The sequence below is a fragment of the Halichoerus grypus genome, chromosome 3, assembly GCF_964656455.1.
Source record: "Halichoerus grypus chromosome 3, mHalGry1.hap1.1, whole genome shotgun sequence".
Classification (NCBI taxonomy): Eukaryota; Metazoa; Chordata; class Mammalia; order Carnivora; family Phocidae; genus Halichoerus; species Halichoerus grypus.
Genome location: NC_135714.1, coordinates 195,310,089 through 195,332,252, shown reverse-complemented (window position 1 = coordinate 195,332,252; position 22,164 = coordinate 195,310,089). Strand labels below are relative to the sequence as shown.

The 22,164-nt window shown below is 36.5% G+C and overlaps 1 long non-coding RNA gene across 1 annotated transcript in view; it reads left to right on the top strand.

Moving 5' to 3' along the window:
* LOC118528435 (uncharacterized) overlaps positions 1 to 22,164 on the top strand; it is a 1,879,419-nt gene that overhangs the window by 1,712,645 nt on the left and 144,610 nt on the right. Inside the window, exon 8 of the long non-coding RNA XR_013446214.1 lies at positions 13,626 to 13,706. This is a non-coding gene — a long non-coding RNA (uncharacterized LOC118528435). The remainder of the gene's footprint in view (positions 1 to 13,625; positions 13,707 to 22,164) is intronic.

Here is a 22,164-nt window from a genome sequence, read left to right as displayed (position 1 = left end):
GCCTGTTTTGTGACTTTATTGTTGTCTTTGACTAGTCTGTCCAATATCTAATGAATGAGTGCATGTTGTTGACTTAACTTCTTTTGTGTACTTCACATAGATGTTTTGCCTTTTACCCATTCTATCCATTCTCCATGCCTTACACACTGGGGATAAACACTTTTTTCTAACACTATTTGTTAGTGTCCCCATTAATAGCATATGATAGCCCCTCCAGCTGACACTGATGACTTCCTAGTGTGTGATGAGGTCTGGGTCGCAGTTTTGTCAGAATGTCTGGGCCAGGGTGATCTTCCTGGACAGACAGGCATACTGACTTTCTCTGGTGTCTTTATCTTAAGTCTAAGGCCTCTGTTCTGTATATGCCAGGGCAAGTTAGCTCTCAGCAACAAGGACGGTGAAGCAGATATTTGTGGCGGAGTCAGCCCTGGACAGAGTGTGGGGAGTGCCATATTGGTCAGAGAGATAGACGGACTTGGGTCTTGGCTAGTCCCATCACTTACTAGCTGTGTAACTTTTAAGTTTACTCCCTTGACAAATAATAATTGACCACACACTCTGTACTAAGTCATTTTCTGGGGGGTTCAGTGGTGATCAAACAGACATGGCCCCCGACTCAGTGGTATTTACTTCGAGTGGAAGGCAATAGATACAGGCAAGTAAACAACAAAATAAGATTATTGCAGATACTAGTAGGGGCTATTAAAAAAATTGAGTGATGAGAAAGAGAATGTGGTGAGGAAACGGGAAACACTGAATTTAGATTTGGTGGTAAGAAAGGCCCTATAGAGGTGAAATGTTTGAGCATGGCCCTAGGGATCTGCCAGGAAAAGATTGAGGAGCACAGTGTGTAGGTCAGAGGAGCTGTAAATGCAAAGACCAAGGAGCAGAAAGAAGGCCAGCGTGGCTGGAGGGTGGCTGATGAGGGGAGGGATAGTGGAGGGTGAGATCTCATCAGCAGGCCTCGTAAGTCATGGAAAGGGACTGGATTTGTACTAAGGCATGTTGGGGAAGCCATTGGCAAGGTTGAAGGAGAGGCATGACATGATGTGATTTTATTAGAGAAATATGCCTGTGTGTGCTGTAAGAAGGATGGATGGAAACAATGGGCCCAATTAGGCAGTTGTAACAAAGAGTTGTCTCCTCAAGCCAGGTCCTACCAAGAGCTGAAACAGAAACCAGTAATTCTGATTGCACGGTGTACTCAACTACTTTGGAATATCTGAAGTATTGTTTATTACTATTTATAACATAATTCATTAGAAGTATTTAATCAGGGCATATATTTTAAGGTGCAATAATTTCGATTTAGATTTCTCACAAAGTCAGCCCAAATACTTGGGGAGATTTATGTGCTTTACTCTCTGCCTTACTCTTACTTCAGAGAGGTTGTAGAAGAATTTGAGAGGGTGGGGATCCTATATTTTGGTCCTAAAACTGGCTATTTCCAAATGACACTGGTGAGAAAGATCAGATGTTGTGAAACACTTGGCAGTATTGACAGGGTTTTGGAATATAGGTGAGGTTCAGTGTGGTGGAGTCCAGCCGACAACCAAAAAAGAATTCTTGAGACATCTTTGGTGCAAATAGGTGGTTTATTCTTAAAGCAGGGGCACAGGACTCAGGGGCAGAAAGAGCTGCTGCCCCAGGGTTGTGAGGGGTGGCTGATTATATACTATGCAGTTGGGGGAGTTAAGGAGAAGCGAGGTTTCAAGAGAACTTTCATATGCTAAGGAGGACCTACAAGATACCTATAAGATATCGAGGCCTTACCATTGTCAAGTTAAGGTTGTTTTTCCCCCTCTAGCAAGGCGTTAACATTAAGATAGTTGGGAGATTCCTGGAAGAATGTCACACATGTCCCACCCAGGAGTGGGGGGTGGGGGGAAGTTGCAGGGTGTCAGCGTATGCTTGGTCTTCAGCCAGCCTTCTGTCCCTCATCAGTTATCAATCAGTAACTACTCATCGCGTGCCCCCATAACATGCGCGATACTGCGCTGAGAACGTGGGAGACACACAGGCTCTACGAAGAAGTACAACGAAGTACAAAATCCCTCTCACAGGGAGCCTGCAGTCTCACACAGAACCTGTCTGCATTAGTTGACCCGGTAACCTGTGACCCAAAGCAGTGCTAGAGGACGCAACTGAGTAAAGCCGAGAAAAGGACGAGGGGAACACTTTAGGCAGTGAACAGCTTGAGGAAATAACAGGAAAAGAAGGAGGCGTAGAGTCTTTTCAAAGGCAATTGAGTCGTCTGGAGCAGAGAATTCACGGGGCCCACCGCATTATAAGGGAAGAGTGGGAAATGAGGGCAGAAAAGAAAATTGGAACCAGATTGTAAAGGGGGCTTAATGCCTGGCCAAGGAATGTGGACTTTGTACTGTTGGTATTGAACAGCTATTGAAGGATTTTGAGCAAAGGAGTGACATGCCGAAAAGGTATTTGGGGAGATTAGTCCAACAGCCGTCTGCATCTGCAGGAAGATAGGAGGGGAACCGATCTGGAGACAGTTGCTGTAGGTGATCTGGCGGTGAGCTGTGTTTTGATTGTGTTGGTTCTAGGTTTTCAGAGTAGACTAATTTTATGAGTGTGTCAAAAATCCTCCTCATTTGTGCTTAGACTGTGAATTCTCTGATGATGTGCTGGGTTTTTATCAAGAAGCGTTCTTTCTATATAATTAAAATGAATATTCCCCTTCTAGAAAAATTACCCTTTTCTCCATTCTTTTCTTGATTAATAGTGACAAGCTAACTAAGAACTGACGAGGAAATAGTAAAAGAGTAGGAAATTATGAAAACAAGTGAATGTTTTGCTAAGGAAATGTTTATTACTGTGGTTCTAATCAGTATGAGTTAATTACAGGCTCTCAACAAATATCCCATTGTGAACTCAGAGGTGCAATATGTTTTATTTGAAAAAGTGAAATAGCGATTTCCTTTCCAGTATTCAGTTGTGTTTCCTGCTATTTTAAGACTACTCAGTGGTACCAATATACTTTGACAACCAATTATCCCAGCATGTCTTTGCCGTGTATCCTAACTACAATGCTTTTTAAATTCTTAAATTGCAAAAACAGAATTCTATCTTAATTGATCAGATGTGCAACTAGAGTCGCCTGAACACTATTTGTGTAATATCTGAATAAATTAACCGGCTTACAGGAGCAGAAACAAACAAACAAACAAGCAAAAAAAGAACACCTGTTAGAATAAGACATACTTTCTTTGAGGCTTATATTTACATATTTCCCCCCAGACTTTCTCTTTTCCAGTGTCTTGACTCTTGGGGAAAGATGACACATCGTCCTTGAGTTCTAGCCATACTGAAGAATAGAATGAACCATAGACCATCTCTGGGAGTTCATAATCTGATTTACTGAGGCCAGTAGCCTTCTGTCTCGTAGAGTTACAAGCATTCCAAACCTTCGACTTTGCCCATATCAACTTATTCTGGCAAACCTGGTTCGAAGAATAGCATGGTACACATTCTACAAGCAAAAGGTGACTTTACAGAGCAAGAATTCTCCATGTGAATGTTGCGCTCACTCCTGTGAACTACAATTCATTGTTTAAAAGCTGATGTCTGTGATTGATTTAGGCACGGGGCCATTGCCTAATTTACTTTGGTTTGATTTTTTTTCTTCACCCTCCCAGCTGGCTTCTCCAGGGGAGGAAAGTCAGACAGTAGTTACTGCATTGGAAAGAAAAGATAAGCTGAACACTTTGGAATGCATTTTTCTAACACCCCAACGCCAAGTGTTACATGACTCTATCAAATTTCTTTAGACTTTGATAATGAGAAACAGACAATTCCATAGAAAATACAACCAAGAGATTTGCAGTAATAGAGGATTTCAGAAATACACATGGTTCTAAATGGCACTAAGATTATGTGCTTTAGAGTTCTGAATCTTTCATTTTTTCCATGTTTGAGTAGGCACTATGGTTGATTATCAGGTTGAAGAAGGGCAGAGGGCCTGCCTGCTGATTATAAATGTGCATGTGTGTAAAATTTTCACACATAATATAATATTTCAAAGTTATTTTTATGGAGGCTCAGGGGCCCCAGAACTTAAACAAAACTGCTGATCATTGGCTCCAAGAAATACTTAGAAGGAATCATAGCTTTTTTTTTTTTTTTTTTAACATCATATAGAGTCATTTGCAGACTTTTGGGCTACAGATCACGTAATGTTTATTTATTCAGCTGGCTTTGGAGATTTGAGGGATATTTGGAGACACAGGAGTCTTTGCCTTGCTTAATAAAAAGTATGCTCAAAGTTATAGCTACAGAATTTTTATATACAAAAGGTTCTCACAAGCAGAGGTTGATATTGACAAAAATGTAATTTTAAAATCAAAAAGACAACTAAACACTCCAGGAAAAAATTTGTCCAGCATTGTCTTTCTTAAGCAATCTTTGGCAGACCTTACCTCCTGAGATCTTACTATAATGCTTGAAAATACAAGCATTCTTTCTGTTCTTTCACAAGAACACTGTAAACAATATTTACATTATTCTACTATGATCATCTCCAACAAACAGGACCTGGTTCACCTTCTAAGAATAATCATTTAACAGAAGATGTGTAATTTTGTTGGTATTAGTAGAGATTTATGTCACAGAGTCAACTCATTCTTTTCTATGAAAGAAGGGGGAATAAATATTTCATAGCTATAGCTTTTGAGGACCATTCCGCCTTTCAATCTTGAGGCAGACTTTCAACATATATGCCAATCAGAAGTCTTTAACAGATGTAAAATGCATCCTGTCTACTTGTCTTTGAAAAATATAAGGATCTCAAGATGCACCTGAAATATTCATTATGTGGACACTATTCCTAGCAGAGCTGGAACTTGCTGAGTGTTTCAGTCGCTGCTTATTTATTCAGATTTTTCTTTCTTTTTCCTTTCTTCCATCTCCTAATAATTCCTTAATTTATGAATTGTCAAAAAGTCTTTATAATTTAGCTACATAACTAAATTTATTGACAGTACTCATCATCACAGTTTTATTTGGTTAGCTTAACGATGGTTTGTTTAATGGAAGAATACTTTTTGTACCATGAATCATTTCTGTTTCTTTTGCTTCTGTTTCTCTTCTTTTTCTTTTAACTTACCTGTCCCTATCAGTTAAAGAAAGCAATGAAATTATCCCTTCTATGAGTTTCTCTGTTAACATGGACAGTAAGAAGATTAATTTGCACAGTTTGCCAGTGTGATAGTTATACTTTGCTTTGAGCCTCTTGAAAAACGTGCCCAGAAATTGAATCCATGACCCAGTCTTCTGATCCATGCTCACCTCTCCAGTATTGATTTATCTTTGTTTTGGGTGAAAACTATTACATTTTATGTTAATGTTTAAGACTTTTTCATAGAAAGTGATGTTATTTGATAAGGCGTTTAAAAGCAAAGTCCCTTAAAAGGATTCTTTAGAGAAAAAGTAGATATGTAATTCAGCATTAAAAGGATCAGGGCAATGTCCTTTAATTACACAAATTCCCTTACACACAGACACATACACACACACACACACACACACACTCACGCTCCTCTATAAATACTAGACTGGGAAGAACTGCATGTAAAAGAGCTTAGGATCATAGAAGACCACAAGCTAATGTTAGTTTGCCATATACTACTATATTTCTTGTGAAGTGCAGTAAAACATTTATATTTCCAGTGAATCATTTCATTTTTTTCTGATGAGGCACTAAAAAAAATATTTTCAATTTCCCTTTTCCATCTTTTTTTTTTTTTTTCCAATACCAATGCTTTCTTTTGGTCACCTCAATCTGAGCTTCTTTCAAACTTCATAAACAGAAATGCCTTCTTACAGAAAACATATATGTGTACATATGTATGTATATACAAAGCTTTGTCATGGACCAAACTGCTGTGAGAAACAAGTCACAAAAGGGGAAAAATGAAACACTTGGGGGAGCCTTATGACATACTAGACACTATAGTAGATAACTTTTTACATGTTTTCTCAAAAAATGGAATAAAATAGATTTTTTTTTAAATTGTTGCTTCATTATATTCTATATACAACTGCATTATGTTTCTTTTATTGTTACCTGATTATTTTGATTACTGAATTACCGTTTCCAGTTTGGAGCAACAGACCTCTGTTTCCAGAAGAATAAAACGTAAGAAACATGAAATGGAACCAAATGAATTTAATTTGTTTGTAGAGCAGTATGTTTAATAAGAATATCTCAGTTCCCAATCAAGTTATTGTAGGGATAAGTACAGGTACAAACAAAAGAAATTTAGCTCAGACACCAGGAAGAATGTTCATGTGAATAATGTAGCTCAGAAATATGTCATGAAAAATGTTGGTAAGTTTTTGATATTTTTATGGAAAACTATACAACTGTATTTATGGGCTGATTTAGATACACTGTTGCCTAGATGACTTTTTTTAGATACTACTTTAACCCTGGTTTCACACTTTTAGAAGCTGAAAAGAATTGGAGGTCAGAAAAAAATTAACCATTCAGCTAAAAATATTAATTTCACCAATGCAAAGATGAATTAAATTCCTTCTGTGACGGTATCTGTTCTTTTGTTTGATTGTTTGTCTTTTTAGCTGAACATTCATACTTCTTCAAAGAACTGTAAGCCATGCATTTTTAACACAATCACAATGACTCTGTTACTTTCATGAAGATTTATTAATACTGACTACAAAATAAAAATGTCAAAGACACAGTAAATATCATGCATAAAAAGCATAAAGAAATGCTACATTGGTTTGAGGACAAATAGGAAACATAATTTACATTCTGAGTAGAAAATGAATTTCTAGTAACATTAGGCAGAAACAAATTATGGGCAAAATGCTAATGGTCCTCATGATACCTAGATAAGAAGGCAAAATTGAAACAAATTTTGGTTCTCTGTGATGTACAAACAAGGCTGACCCTGGGCAAGACTTCAAGTGATCGCCTGCCCTTGACATCGTTCCTTGGGTACCTAGCCCCCTGAGCTTCTCTCCTGGATCCAGGCATCTACAAGTACTTGGTCACAAACAAGAATTGTTATTTTAAATCCCTGCTCAATGAAACTTTTTCTGCCCTCATTTCCATCCTTTTATGGCAGTCGTGCTCAAACCTTTTGACCATGGTCCACTTACGGATTTCTATATCCTAGTCTATTTCTACTCTTCAGAAGAAAAAGACATAATAATAATAATAATAATAATAATAATAATAATACATAGTGGAGAGGGACAAAATAACAGTTAACATATTACCAACCTAGCAATTATACAACAAACAAATGATGAACAAATATCAAGTCAGATAGTAATGTTACAAATACATTAACTCATATCAAGACCAATTCAAAACAGTAGTATTAACAGTATTATTAAGAATAGTATTAACCACATATCCCTTCCCAGATTTCGGGAATTCTAACAATTTTCACGTGAACATGAATAGCAGGAGTATTGCAAGGCATTGAGTTGCAGTCAAATGGTTTTATGGAATACTAATTTAGAGTTCTCAATTAATTCTGGTGACATGCTAATATTAGTTTATGAGTAGTACCTTCTAGCAACTCAGCAAATACTAGTGAGTATCCGTTAATCTCTATGAAATTGCATATTATTCAACTCTAGGAGTCAAAGATGAGTTTTCTATCCATCAGGCTGAACTTTGAAGTTCCACAGAAGTCCATAGGGCATGCTTTGAGCTTTAGGGCCCCAACATCAGCTCACTGATAATGAGCTGATAGAGTTTGAGGCTTTCCCAGATAGAGATTACATTTTCACCCTTGTTCTCTAGGGTGCTAATGACTATAAAGTTGATAGCCCCAGGCTACCAAAAAGAAAAAAATGGGGGGGGGTAGTGAGAAAGACAGAAAAGAAAAAGAGAAAAGAAAGAAGGAGAGAAAGTTGTATCTTAGTAAGCCACAGAGATATGTCTGATCTTGAAAAAACATCTTATAATTGGGCCCTTATTAGGCCACAAACTGGGGAACCAGTGCAGGGAATGATTAAAGTTAACAGCAATATAGTCACTGGTCAAATCAGCCAAGATATTGATCAGGATCAAATAAAATTGAGGGAGGTCTGATAGGAAGAAGATGTATCAGGAATGATTCAAGATGGTGGGTAAACCACCTTTATAGGTTTGAAGTCTGAGATCCTAGAGCCCTAATTTCCAGACGGGGAATCTCAATATGCAGAGATTCCTTAAATGCAGCAAGTTGCTCTTACTCATTTAAGTCAGTGTTTTTCAAAGGCATCATCCTTTTCCCAAGACTTTGAATTATCAATGCCAAATTATTGGGCTTCTTCTTCCATTTATTTTTCTTCACTTGCTCTATGGTGAGTTGATCCTGTGACTCAGTTAGGGATCTGATGACATCTACTTGTCTGAACATGTCAAACCATCTGTACAAAGTGATTTAAAGTGTGTTCTAATGTGAGATTACTATTTTTTTGTCCTGTTATAATTTCTAACGTTATTCAAGTATTACCAGCATCCATATACACACATCTTTCATCCATATGCAGACTTACAAATGGGAACATGACTTAATAGATTTCACCTGAGCTATAAAGTAAGCTTTGTTGGCCGTTGATTAGCAATGTGTTGTTTGGATATCAGCTTGGAGCTTGGGATTTAGATCTTACTTACTGTTGTCAGTAGTTGTTGTTATTCTATCGATAAATGTTTAAAGGAAAGATTTGTCTTGAGCATTATAGATTTTATTTCCAAGGAAGCCAAGGACAAATGTTAATATGGTTATTGGTTCTTTTTTCCTTCCTTCCTTCTTCTTCTTCCCTTTTTTTTGTTGTTCTTGATGATGATGGCTTTGAAGGAGACAAGGGGTCAGGAAGACATAAAATGCATTATTTGGAGTAGGTTTTAGACAGTCTAGATGTTCTGATAAAAATTCTGGTTTAGTTGACCCTGAATGCTCTTTGTGTTTGATCTTGGACACCCTGACAGTAACATCATCCACATACTTACACAGAAGATGGTAAAAATAAGGGGTTGAAGCCTTGCTAAAGCACTTTCCTCATTGATAAAATTGGCAGTGACCTTAATCAGTGACTCTCTAAGCTTTTTAGCACTGACAGAAATAACCATTTCTTTCCACTCCGTCTATTTTCATCATAGACACTTTTTTCCTGTGATCTTCAGATATGATACATGTCCCTAGGTTTGTAGAGCTTTAGAAATCTGGTTGCTTCACTCTTCTTCTGTTTGTATTCTGATTCTTACCAGAGTCCTCCCAAATATAAGGTTAAGGAGACTTAACTGGAAAAAAAAAAAAACTCAGAATGTAGAAAAATTATGTCAGTAAACATAGAAATTCGTAAGTTTAAGGCCATTTAAAATAATCAGTTTGGTTACCACTGTTTATAAACCTGCACAGAATATGTATTGCTCTAAGTTATATATGCTATATCCACTTTTTTAAATCCCTAGATCTTGGTTATCTTCTAAATATTTGTGAGGCATTTAAAATTACTGAAAGCCGAAAATAGTTTTTGCAAGGGTAAAGTTAATAGTAAATGATTATTTTAATTCACTTGATATTTGGAAACTATAATCTTGATTACATGGCTAACCTCAGTAGCACCCTTTAGTAATTACTCCCCACAAATTAACATGCTATTTCTATCTTCTGTAATTTTCAAGAAATCAAGGCTGTTAACTATAAACTCTAGGTAAGTCACCTAAGTTACAGTCAATCTGGAAGTTTCTAACACCCTCATGATTAACTCTATGGTGATCAGGTGTATGTCAGTCTAATTCATGATTTGTATGGATGGAACAATCCCACCAACTATCCCACTATTGAGTTATTTATTTTAAAGATGGTGACTTGGGTTATCTTTTGGCATATAATTACACTTAACAAAAATCCTATAATTTTAAGACAGTGGGAACTCACTGAAACTACATATTTACAATTGATAACTTTAGGAATGATTATATTTTAAATTAATTATGCTGACCTGTGAACCCCAGGAAGGTTAAGTCCTGAATCACTGCATAATGTTCAAGATCAGTCTGATGGAGGGCTGCTTTCCGGGAAAGAGAGCTATGGTTCAGCAGTGATATTAAGTGCTAGGACCGTATAAGAAAATAATTAATATATTCTCTAAAATGATATAATTATAAGCAATGAAAGATTGATATTATCAGTATATCAAGGTTAAATAATTACAACCAAAAGCTATTGTGTTTACCTTTTTTTTTTTTAGATTTTTTTTTTTTTAATTTATTCATTTGACTGAGATACAGAGAGAGAGAGAACATGAGCTGGGGAGAGGGAGAGAGGGAGAGGGAGAAGCAGGCTCCCCGCTGAGCCAGGAGCCCAATGTGGGGCTCGATTCCAGGACCCCAGGATCATGACCTGAGCCGAAGGCAGACGCTTAACCATCTGAACCACCCAGGCGCCCCGTGTTTACCTTGATATTGACAGGACTCTTAATGGAGAATGCTTTAATATGATGTTTGAGTAAATAAAAATAACATGTTGACAAAGTCAGTGGTAATCATTATCAATATTTAAAAATATGTACTTGTATTTTTCAGAAGTCATAGCAACCACAAACAGTAAAATCTCCTTCAACATAGTTGGTCAATATCTCTGACTGTCTGTCTATGCTGGCCACTAATTGTAAAGAGCCAGTGATACCCTTTGGGCATAATAAAGGAATCTCTATAAAAAAGGAAACTGACAGAGGTTACCCACAGTGCTACTCAGGGACACAGCAAGATAGGTACAGAGCTGCAAACAAGAGGCATCATGGTCTTAGTGGAGAAAGCATGTTCCTCAGACTCAACCAAGTTAAGCTTCAAAACAGGGAAAGCATCAGCGACTTCACAGAATTGTTGTGGGGACCAAGTACATTGCATGTGCCCAACATCTACCAACGCCTGACACAACACATGTGCCATGTTCTCATGAGTTCATTTCTTTCTTTGCTACCCATTGCTCTCTGTATGATTGTTCTTGAGTAACAGAAGGTCAGGCTTAGACAAAAATAGTAAGTGGTCCTCTAGAATGCTAATGGCATTTTAAAGTGTCTTTGCAACTGGCACATTTAGAAGTTTACTTAGGCCAGTCACCATACTTGTTTTTGCTGAGCACCGGATAAACAGTATCTGTCTAATACAGTGCCAGGGACATAACTGATGTGCAATAAATATTTGCTCGATGAACAAATAAATGGGAACCGTGGAATTTTCTCATAGAAATAATCTTAGATGATATGACTGGATTCTTGTGCCAGATGATAAAATGTACAGAGCCAATAAGATAACTAGGAAAGAGTATTTAATCAGCACAGCTATAGAATGAGGCCCACACATTTTTATGTGGAAACACATTTAAGTTTCTTCCGTTGGAAATCCAAACAGAAGAGCCCATAGCTTCTCCCAAATGCAGTGGAACCAACGGCTTCCTCTCCCAGGCATTTCCAGTAGTCACGTGAGAAGCAGAGATCCTCCAGTGCCAAGCCATTTGTGCCAATTTGTAAAACCCAAGGGCCTGACTCCAGAAAGAAGAATAGCACCATTCTCCTATAACTGCAGTCTTTGGGGTCACAAGTGACCATGACTCCCTAAACCTAATTGGGGAATTGGCTTGTCCCCACCCCACCCTCTGCCATGGCACTATGTACCACCTACCCTACCATCCCAGGATCTCAATGGGACGTCTGATAACCAGGAATGGAAGAAATAGAGTGTCAGCTACTTAAACTGTAAAGCATAAGCCATGGACCTGTGTGTTCCACAACATAAAAACCCAATTTTTCATCAAGTTAGAGACGATAAAGAAATGTAACAGGAATCCACTTCCTACTTGTTCCAGCTCAGGATGCTCCAGCAAGCCCCAGGATGGCACCCTAGTATGGGACTTGGATCTTAATTGGAGAATTGTGTAGAAATCAAGAGAAATACTGAACAGTAGTTCCAACTCTGACCAGGAGAAAAAGCACTGATCAACGCTGGCTTTGGGAAGAGTGACCTTTGGCAAATTCCTTAAATTTTCTCATGTTCAGCTACCTCCTCTGTAATATTTGGGTAAAAATAGTGCTTGCCTTATAAGGTTGTTATGGAGATTAAATGAACTAATCTTGGGGTGCCTGGGTGGCTCAGTCGGTTAAGTGTCTGCATTTGGCTCAGGTCATGATTTCAGTGTCCTGGGATCGAGCCCCTTGTCGGGTTCCCTGCTCAGCGGGGAGCCTGCTTCTCCCTCTCCCTCTGCATGTTGCTCCCCTGCTTGTGCTCTCTGTCTCTCAAATATATAAATAAAATCTTAAAAAAAAATAAATGAACTAATGCTCATAAAACACTTAGTACTAACATGCTCAATAAACATGAACTCATCACTTTGCGGCTATCTCTAGGGTTCCATGTCCAAATATATCCAAGTTGTGGGAAAGAGTCACGGTGCTGGGGGAGGAAAAAACACTTTAATTACCTGCAGGGACCCCTATCCACTGAATTTAATCGTTTGCAGAGATCCTTGATGCGCTAAGAAAATCTGTAAAATTGGTGCTGATGTTTGTGTGCAATGGCCAAATATTACGTCAGCTTCCATCGCCCCACAATTTTTGTCATCAACCTTAAATACCTTGCACCTAACCAAGTCAATAAACAAAAGAAATAAACCACTTTTTCGTATTAGCCCTGATTGAATTTCAAAGCATTCTGCTCTTGAGCACAGTGTCCTCCATAAAGTTTTTTCTCACTCTTCTTTCCTGTTTCCTCTCTGATTGCTTCCTCGCTTACCTTTTCCTTTCCAGTAAATGTAACTGAGTCTGTCCCTATCCCTCCTTCTCTGTACTCTAACTCTCTCCCTGGGTGACCGCATCTAACACCATTGCTTTTGTGATCACTTCTCTGAGACTTGTAATTGTTTACCTCTGACTGTTGGACCTCGATTGGTTTCTCTGCTACCCACTCCCAAAGGAACCTCTACAGCTCGCCACACGTTGTAATAATCTTTCGGATTGGCTTGTCCTGATGAGCTGGGAGCTTCATGAGGCCTGGGCTCCCATCTTTCTTTTTCACAGCTGAATCCCTGAGTCTAGCTAGTGCCTTGGTCATTGCGATTGACAACCTCTAGGCTTAGAGCTTCACTGATTCCAAATCCTCTGAAAATGTTCCCCAGTGAAACTGAAATGCATTCAGCTCCCCTGCCCCCTTTTCCATTATGTTCAAACTCCGTACTTGGTCATTTTGTCTCATTTACCTGGATTGCCCTCCCCATCCATTCTTCCCTGTTCGGCTCCTTCCCACCATCTTTAAGAAATCAGATTCTTTCTTAAGGATCAGCTTAAGCCCCACCTCCTCCACAAAGCTTTACCCAGTCTCCCTCTTGGAAGTAACCTCCTGATTCCCATAACATTTGATCTATTCCTCTTTCATGGTATTCTCAAGTTTGGCACATTTTTTATACTTCTTTATTTACCTCATTTCTCCTGTACCACCTGGTACGTGCAAAGATACTTAGCAATTGCTTGTTACATGAGTGGTTAGGTGAATGAGTTATCATTTTATAGTTATACATATATTATAGTATAATGTATACAGTGATAGTGAAATAAATAGAACAATTTTTCTATTTATACTGTTTCTCCAGGTTTGTAAGACAACCAGCGTCTTTGCTTGGCAACGCTAATGAGCGATCTGATACAAAATTGAAGGAGAATACACCTTTTTGGTAAGTAACATTTAAATTTTAAATCTGTAATCAAAAGCTAATGTTGCGTCTCCATTTTGTTTAAAGCCTATTTTATAAATTTTTAAAAATACTCTGCTGTATTTTCTTGAGGATTAGAAGAATTGGTGAGGAAAGTTTTCAAGAAAATTATTGTCTATTATAGACACTAGCATACTACCTTTCATTTTTGACACAATGCTGAAGTGATTCCCTATAGTTATGGAGGAATTGATGTTTTTGTGTAAATTTTATTGAAGTATAACATTCAGAAAAACGTGCAGGTTGTAAGTGCACAGCTTGATGAATTGTCGCTATGTGAACACACCCATAAAACAGGACACAGTTAAGAAACAGAATGTTACCAGCACCCCAGTAAATCCCCACAACCCTGTGCCCTTTTTAACATTCCCCCTGCCCCCACCTTTCCCCCATCCTCACCAACGTTAATTACCCTCATGACTTCCAACACTGTGAATTAGTTTCCCCTATTTTTAAATGTTAGGTGAATAAAAGGACTATCTTCTTAAATGACTTAAAAATAAAGACAAAATTGAAAAAGTGAGCAGGCCAAGTGATTTTTCTATTTATGTAACAGCTGTTTTTCCAGATGATTTGACAGCTAATTGGAGTCATATTGCTTTTATTCTTAAGCCTAGAAAATATCACCTGTTTTAATTGTGGGTCACTGCTGATTAAGCACTCCACTCGGGTTTTTCCTCATATTTGTGCTTAATAAATTATAGCCTGCCCAAGATCAGGAAAGGTACTCACCACGTCAAATGTTTACAGCAACTGTCTTTTATAATTAGAGCAAAAGATTTTCTTTTAGCATTGACTGATTAAATTGATAATTAACGTAGGATGAAGATTTTGCACGGTTTCTTAAAGGAACCAAGAAAACAGATAGAGGTACACTTAGATCAGCTAAAGGCTTAATGACACGTTTGTTAAAGGCGTTATTGTATTTAGCATAATAAATGAGACATGGAATCACATTTATTTCAAGAGAGATAACTGCCTTTCCAGTTATCTATTCAAGGGAAGGCCTTACTAAGAGCCTCCTAATCTCTGTTAAATTTTAGGAATCTTCCCAAGAAATAGTAATTAAACCTTAACACTTCAACTGTTTCACTTAATGACTTAGATAGTATCTTATTGATCAAGATCCTGGAGACAAAAATATTAGAGTTTCTACCTAGCCTACATTTCCCAAAAAACTGTCACTGCTTGATTTCTTGTATACTGTTATTAAATGTTATGACTTGTGCTACTTAATTAATTTTCATTTTAGGGCAATTGGTGCTGCTTTTAAAAATAATTTCTGTAATTCAAATCATCTTTTTATTTTACCTTTAGTGTCATTAATTATCTGCATATTTTATCTAGTCTTGTCCATTATGTATTATTTATCTGTTACCCAGAGAAACTTCTTGACCAGCTCCTAAATTTTAAGATACATTCCAGTTTAGAGAGACCTGTGGTCTTCTATATACCTCTATCACCTCAACCTGTTCTTGAACATGTACTTAATTGTCTTTAATTATGTGCATTTTGCATATATGAAAAACATTTAAAGTAATACTTCCTAACCATCTTATTTAAAACACTTCAGTGGTTTTTCTATTTATTTTAAAGAATATGTATGTTATAAAGTATTTACAGAGTTGCAAGATTAAAATTGGCATAAAAAATGCAATTCGGTAAACTCTCAACTTTTTAAAATGTTGGGAATTACAAAAATAGCTACTTGGTATATGTTCCATTCAGTTATTAATATGCATTAAGTGTGAAAAAAAAAGGAGTTCTTTCTGTCGTAAAGACAGGGTCGATCCCTAACCACTCTCCCTCACCAGTACGTTTCTATCTGGAGATAGTTTTTGCCTACCCTTGAACTTCATTTAAATGTGGTCATGCAGGGGCGCCTGGGTGGCTCAGTTGGTTAAGCGACTGCCTTCGGCTCAGGTCATGATCCTGGAGTCCCAGGATCGAGTCCCACATCGGGCTCCCCGCTCAGCGGGGAGTCTGCTTCTCCCTCTGATCCTTCCCCTCTCATGCTCTCTGTCTCCCATTCTTTCTCTCAGATAAATAAATAAAATCTTTAAAATAAATAAATAAATAAATGTGGTCGTGCGGTGCGTGTGCTTTTCTGCTTCTGGCTTCTTTCATTAAATGTAATGTTTTTGAGTCTCATCTCTGTTGCTTAGTTTAAAAGTAGTTTAAGTTCACACTTTTTTTTTTCTTTTACTCTTCAGTAGTATTTCATTAAATTAATATACCGCTATATTTATTTTTATCATTTTCTCATTGGGCATTCGGATTGTTTCCGAGTTTTACATGTTATGAATAAAGCTGTTACAAACATTTCTGTAAAAGTCTTTTGTGGCCATATGTATTCATTTCTCTTGGAATAATATCAAAGAGTGGATTTCTGGGTCATGGAGGAGGTGTGTATTTAACCTTAGAACAGACTGCTCTACAGTGCTTCAAAGTCTTTGTCCCATTTTACATTCCCACCAGAAATGTATGAGAGCTCCATTTGTCCCAAATCTTTACCAACATTTGATGTTATTAGTCTTCTAATTTTTAGCTTTTTTGTGATCTCACTGTGGCTTTAATCTGTATTACCTTTGTGATTAGTGGTGTAGGCACATTTTTATGTGTTTGTTAGACATTTATATATCTCCTTTTCTTTTGCAGTGTCTATTTGAGTTGTTTGCCCATTAGCTGTGTTTGCCTGATTTGTGGGAGTTTTTATTTTTATTTTTATTTTTTTTTAATATTTTATTTATTTATTTGATAGAGACACAGCGAGAGAGGGAACACAAGCAGCGCGAGTGGGAGAGGGAGAGGCAGGCTTCCCTCGGAGCAGGGAGCCCGATGCGGGGCTCGATCCCAGGATCCCGGGATCATGACCTGAGCTGAAGGCAGATGTTTAACCACTGAGCCACCCAGGCGCCCTGTGGGAGTTTTTAAATACGTTTTGGAAATAAGACTTTTGTTAGATTTTATGTACAGTGAATCTTTTCACTCAGTCTGTGGCTTGTCTATTTTCTTAACTATCTCTTGATAAATAGGTGCTTTTATTTTGATGAATTAGTCACTCTTTTTTCTTTTATGGTTAGTGCTTTCTGTGTCCTTTCTAAGAAATATTTGCCAACATCAAATTTGAATTCATTATAGTTTTGGTTCTACATTTGGATTTATGATGATCTTGAATTAATTTTTGTGCATGGTTTGAGGTAGGGGTTGAGATGCATTCTTTTCACATTTTTATGCAATTATTCCAGCACAATTTATTGAAAAAATAATTCCTTCCCAAATTGAGTCGCTTTGGCACTTTAGTGAAAATTAATTGATCATATCTATTTCTGAACTATTTATTTCATTGATCTGTTTCATTATCTCTATACCAATACCATACTATCTTGAATACTGTAGTCTTGAAATCAGGTAAGGTTAAGTCCTCCGATTGTGTTATCCTTTTTCAAGATTGTTTTAGCTACTTTAGATCCTTTATATTTCCATTTATATTTTAAAATGAACTAGCAAATTTGTACAAAGAAGGAAAAAAGGAAAGAAAGTAAAGGAAAGAAAGGAAGGAAGGAAGGAAGGAAGGAAGGATGAAAGAAAGAAAGAAAGGCAAAAACAAAAAGTCCTGTTGGGATTTTGATTGAGATTGCATTGAATCCCTAGTTCAATTTGAAGAGAAATAACTTTTAACAATGTTGAGTCCTCTAATCCATGAACATGGTAACTCTCTACTTAGATCTTTCTCTTTTTTTTCATATTTTATGCTTTTCACTACAGAGCTTTCACATATTTTTAAAGCTTATTCTTAAATATTTTGCTTTTTTGCTATTATAAACTACATTTAAAATTTCATCACTTGCTGTCAGTACACAGAAATACAATTGATTTTTTACATATTGACTTAGTATCCTGCAATCATTCAAATTGACTTACTACTCCTAGTAATTTTTCTACAAACTCCTTTGGATTTTTATGTAAATTGTCATTTTGTCTATGAATAAAGAATTTTACTTCACCTTTTCCAATCTTTATTCCTTTTATGTCTTTCTCTTTGCTATTGTATTAATTTGGGCTACCTGAACAATATGACGTGGAAGTTGAGAACAGACATCTTTGCCTTGTTCCTGGTCTCAGAAGGAAAGTTTTCAATGTTTTATCATTAAGTATGGTGTTAACTTTAGGCTTTTTGTACATGCCTTTTCAGACTAAGGAAGTTTTGTCTGATCCAAGTTTAAGTGTTTTTTATAATGAATAGGTGTTGAATTTTGTCAAAAGCATTTCTTCCTGTACATATTGAAATGACAGGACTGTATGGCCTTTCTTCCTTCCCTGATGATTTGGTGGATTGAATTGATCTTTTAAGTGCTAAACCCATCTTGCATCCCTGGTATAAATCCCCACTTGGTTGTAATGTATGACTGTTTTATGTAATCCTGGATTTGACTAGATATTTTGTTCATAGAACTTATCCAAGTCTACATTCTGGAGGACATTGGTCTCTACTTTTCTTTTCTTGAAGTATTTTTGTCAGGTCTTATTATCGGGGTACTGCTGACCTCATTAAATGAACTAGAAGGTATCTAAGTATTCCCTCCTCCTGTCTTTTCTTGTAACTTTTCTGGATTCATTTATCCATAGAACTTTGATAGAATTCACCAGACAATCCATCTCAGCTTGGAGTTTTCTTGGTTGGGGGAGTTTGTAATTACAAATTTAATTATTTAAGAGATACAGAGCTTTTACGTTGTTTTCATTTTTTATGTTAATTTTGGTAAATTGAGTTTCTCAATGTACTTATTTCATATAAGCTGTCAAACATTTTCCCACAAATGTTCATAATATTCCTTTATTATCCTTTAAATCTCTGTATCATTTGTAGTCATATTTCCTCTGTCATTCCTGATATTGGTAATTTGTGTTTTTTTTAAGTATTTTTTCTTGATCAGTTTTGCTAAGGTCCATTCAATTTATTAGTCTTTTCAAAGTACCAGTTTTTGGATTTGTTAATTTTCTGTCTTTTTTAAATGTAATTAATTTTACTTTTATTTTTACTATTTTTCTTTTCATTTTAATATGATCTTCTTTTTCCAGATACTTAAGACAGTAACTTAGATTATAGCTTTAACTCATTCTTCTCTTCCTATATAAATATTATAATAATACAAATTTCCCTTGAATCATTACTTTCGCTGCATGCCACAAATTTTTATTCATGATATTTTTATTGTCATTTAGTTGCAAATATCCTCTGGTTTCCTTTATGATTTACTCTTTCACTGCAGATTATTTAGAAGGATGTTGTTTTAATTCTAAATACTTAGAGATTTTTATAGATCTCTTATTCTAATTTAATCCCTCTCTCTTTAGAGATGTATTTTGTGAGATTTCTATCTTTTGAAATTGTTGAGACATTTTATTTTGTAGCTGATAACATCATAAGGTATATCTTGGTGAATGTCCTAAGTGCATTTGAAAGAAATGCATACTACGAAATTGTTGGGTGTCATGTTATATAAACATAAATTTCTTCAATTTGTTTGATCATGTGGTTGAAATCCTCTTTATCCTAACATTTTTTTAAAAATCTATGTGTTCTATAAAATACTGACAGAGAGGTGCTAACAGTCTCTAACTATGAATATAGACTGATCAGTTTCTTTGTTGTTCTGTCAACATTTATTTCATGCATTATTGAAGCTCTATTGTTACCTATATACACATATACCTGTTGTTAAGGTTGTTGTAAGTTCCTAAAGAATCAGGGCTTTTATTTACGAAATATTCCTCTTTTACTCTAGCAACATTTTTTATCTTCCTGTCTGCTTTGTCTCATACAGATAGAGCCATATCACCTACTTTTGCCTACTGTTTACATGATGTATCTTTTCCTAGTCTTTTACTTTCAGTCTGTCTGTATCTTGTGATGAAGGTGAATTTCTTGAGATAATATATACTTCTTTCTTGTATTTTGTCTGGTATGCCTTATAATTGGAGTGTTCAGCTCATTGCATATAATAAATTGTTGGGATTTAAATCTACAATTTTGCTATTTATTGCATTTGGTTTTTATTCTTCAGTTCCTCGTTTCTTTGGGGAGTAATCAAAAAAATTTTTAAGATTTATTTATTTATTTGAGAGAGAGAGAGAGAATAAGGGAGAGGGAGAGAGAATCTCAAGCACACTCTGCACTGAGTGCAGAGCCCAAGATGGGACTCCATCTGGCAGCCATGAAATCATGACCTGAGCTGAAACCAAGAGTCCACGATTAACCAACTGCGCCACCCAGGCGCCCCAACCAAAAAATTTTTTTCAATATCCACTTTAATTCCTTCATTCAGGCTCTTTAGTTGTACCTAATATAACTTTTTAAATGTTTACAATATGCAATCTTATCACAGTTTACTTAGTATGCTTTGAATAACATGTTAAAACATTATAAAAGTAAAATTTCACTTGAACCCTCATTTCTGTGTTTTTTATCATATATTTTGATTCTACACACAGTAAGACACTGCAATGTAATATTATTATTTTTGCCTTAGGTCAGTTGTTGTTTAGAGAAACTAAGTATATTCGTTTGCTAGGGTTGTCGTAACAAAGTACCACAAGCTGAGTGGCTTAAACAAAATCAATTTATTGTCTCACAGTTCTGGAGGGCAACAAATCCCAGATCGAGGTGTGAGCAAGGCCGTGCTCCCTGTAGGTGCTGAGGAAATGCTCTGTTGCAGATCTGTCCCTGAGCTTCTGTTAGTTCCTGGGCTTGTGGCAACAGAATTCCAATCTTCACAGGGTGTTCTTCTCGTGTCCATACGCATGTCTCTGCATCCGCAGTTTTCCCTTTTTGTAAGAACATCAGTCATATTGGAATAGGGTCCAGCCTGATGATCTCATCTTAACGTGATGATATCTGCAAAGACCCTATTTCCAAATAAGGTCAAATTTACAGATACTGGGGTTTAGGATCTCAACATATGAATTTAGGGAGATTCAGTTCAACCCATAATATTAAGAGAAGAAAAAAAAAGAGTGTATGTGTGTGTGTATGTGTATACATACATATGTACACATATGCATATATAATTATATGTAATAATATATAATTATTAAGTTATAATATATAATCGGTCAATATATGTATGAAATATCAGATATATATATATATATCCCCGTGTATTTATCATTTTACACATTCTTCATTCCTTTCCATAGATCAGCTTTCCATCTGGTATCATTTCCCTTTAGCCTGAAGATACTTCTGTGTTATTTTTGGCAGTGCAGGTTTGCTAGTGACAATTTTCTCAGCTTTCATTTATCTGAAAATCTTTAATTTAATCTACTTAAAAGAATTTTTTTTTTTTTTAACTGGACGTAGAATTCTGGGTTGAGTGACTTTTTTTCCTGTCACCTTAAAGGTGTCATTTAATTATCTTCTGGCTTCCATTGCTTCTGATCTGAAGTTGGCCATCATTCTTATTATTATTTCTTATAGCAAGATTTCTCAGGTTAGTGCTTTATATATTGTAAGCCACACAATTCTTTGTTGTGGGTGGCTTCCCTAAGCATTGTAGGATGGTTAGCAGCATCTCTGGCCTCTACGGGCTAGTTGCCATTAGCACCCCACAACCACTCCCAGTTGTGAAAATCAAGTATGTCCCCAGAAATTGCCAGATTTCTCCAGCAGACAAAATTGTCCCCAGTTAAGAACCATTGCTTTATGGGGCACCTGGGTGGCTCAGTCGTTAAGTGTCTGCCTTCGGCTCGGGTCATGAGCTCAGGGTCCTGGGATCGAGCCCCACATCAGGCTCCCTGCTCAACGGGGAGCCTGTTTCTCCCTCTCCTCCTCGCTCTGCTTGTGTTCCCTCTCTCGCTGTGTTTCTCTCTGTCAAATAAATAAATAAATAAATAAATAAATAAATAAATAAATAAATAAAAAAGAACCATTGCTTTATATGTAATGAGTCTTTTCTCTCTGACTAATGTCAGGAGTTTCTCTTTATCCTTGGTTTTCAGCTCTGATATGACTGGGTACCTCTTTTCTTGTTTTTGTTTTTGTTTATATTTCCTGCATGGTTTTTGCTGAGCTTTTTGGATCTAAAAATTAGAAAGTTAGTTTATTAGTGTGTTAAATATTTTTTCCTTGTTTTCAAGTATTTTCTCTTCTCTCCTCTGGACTTCAGTGAAATGTATGTTAGATTACTTGATATTTTCCTATAGGTCACTAAGGTTGTGTGCATTTCTTTTATTTTTTTTAACTTTTTTAAATTTTGAAACAATTATAGATTCAAAGGTTTCAAAGAAATTTACAGGAAGGTCTGTGGACCCTTCATCCAGCCTTGCCTGTGTTTGTAGCTTGCATAACTATATTGCAATATCAAAGCTAGAAAATTGATACCAGTGCAATCCACAGAACTTATTCACTAGTTACATA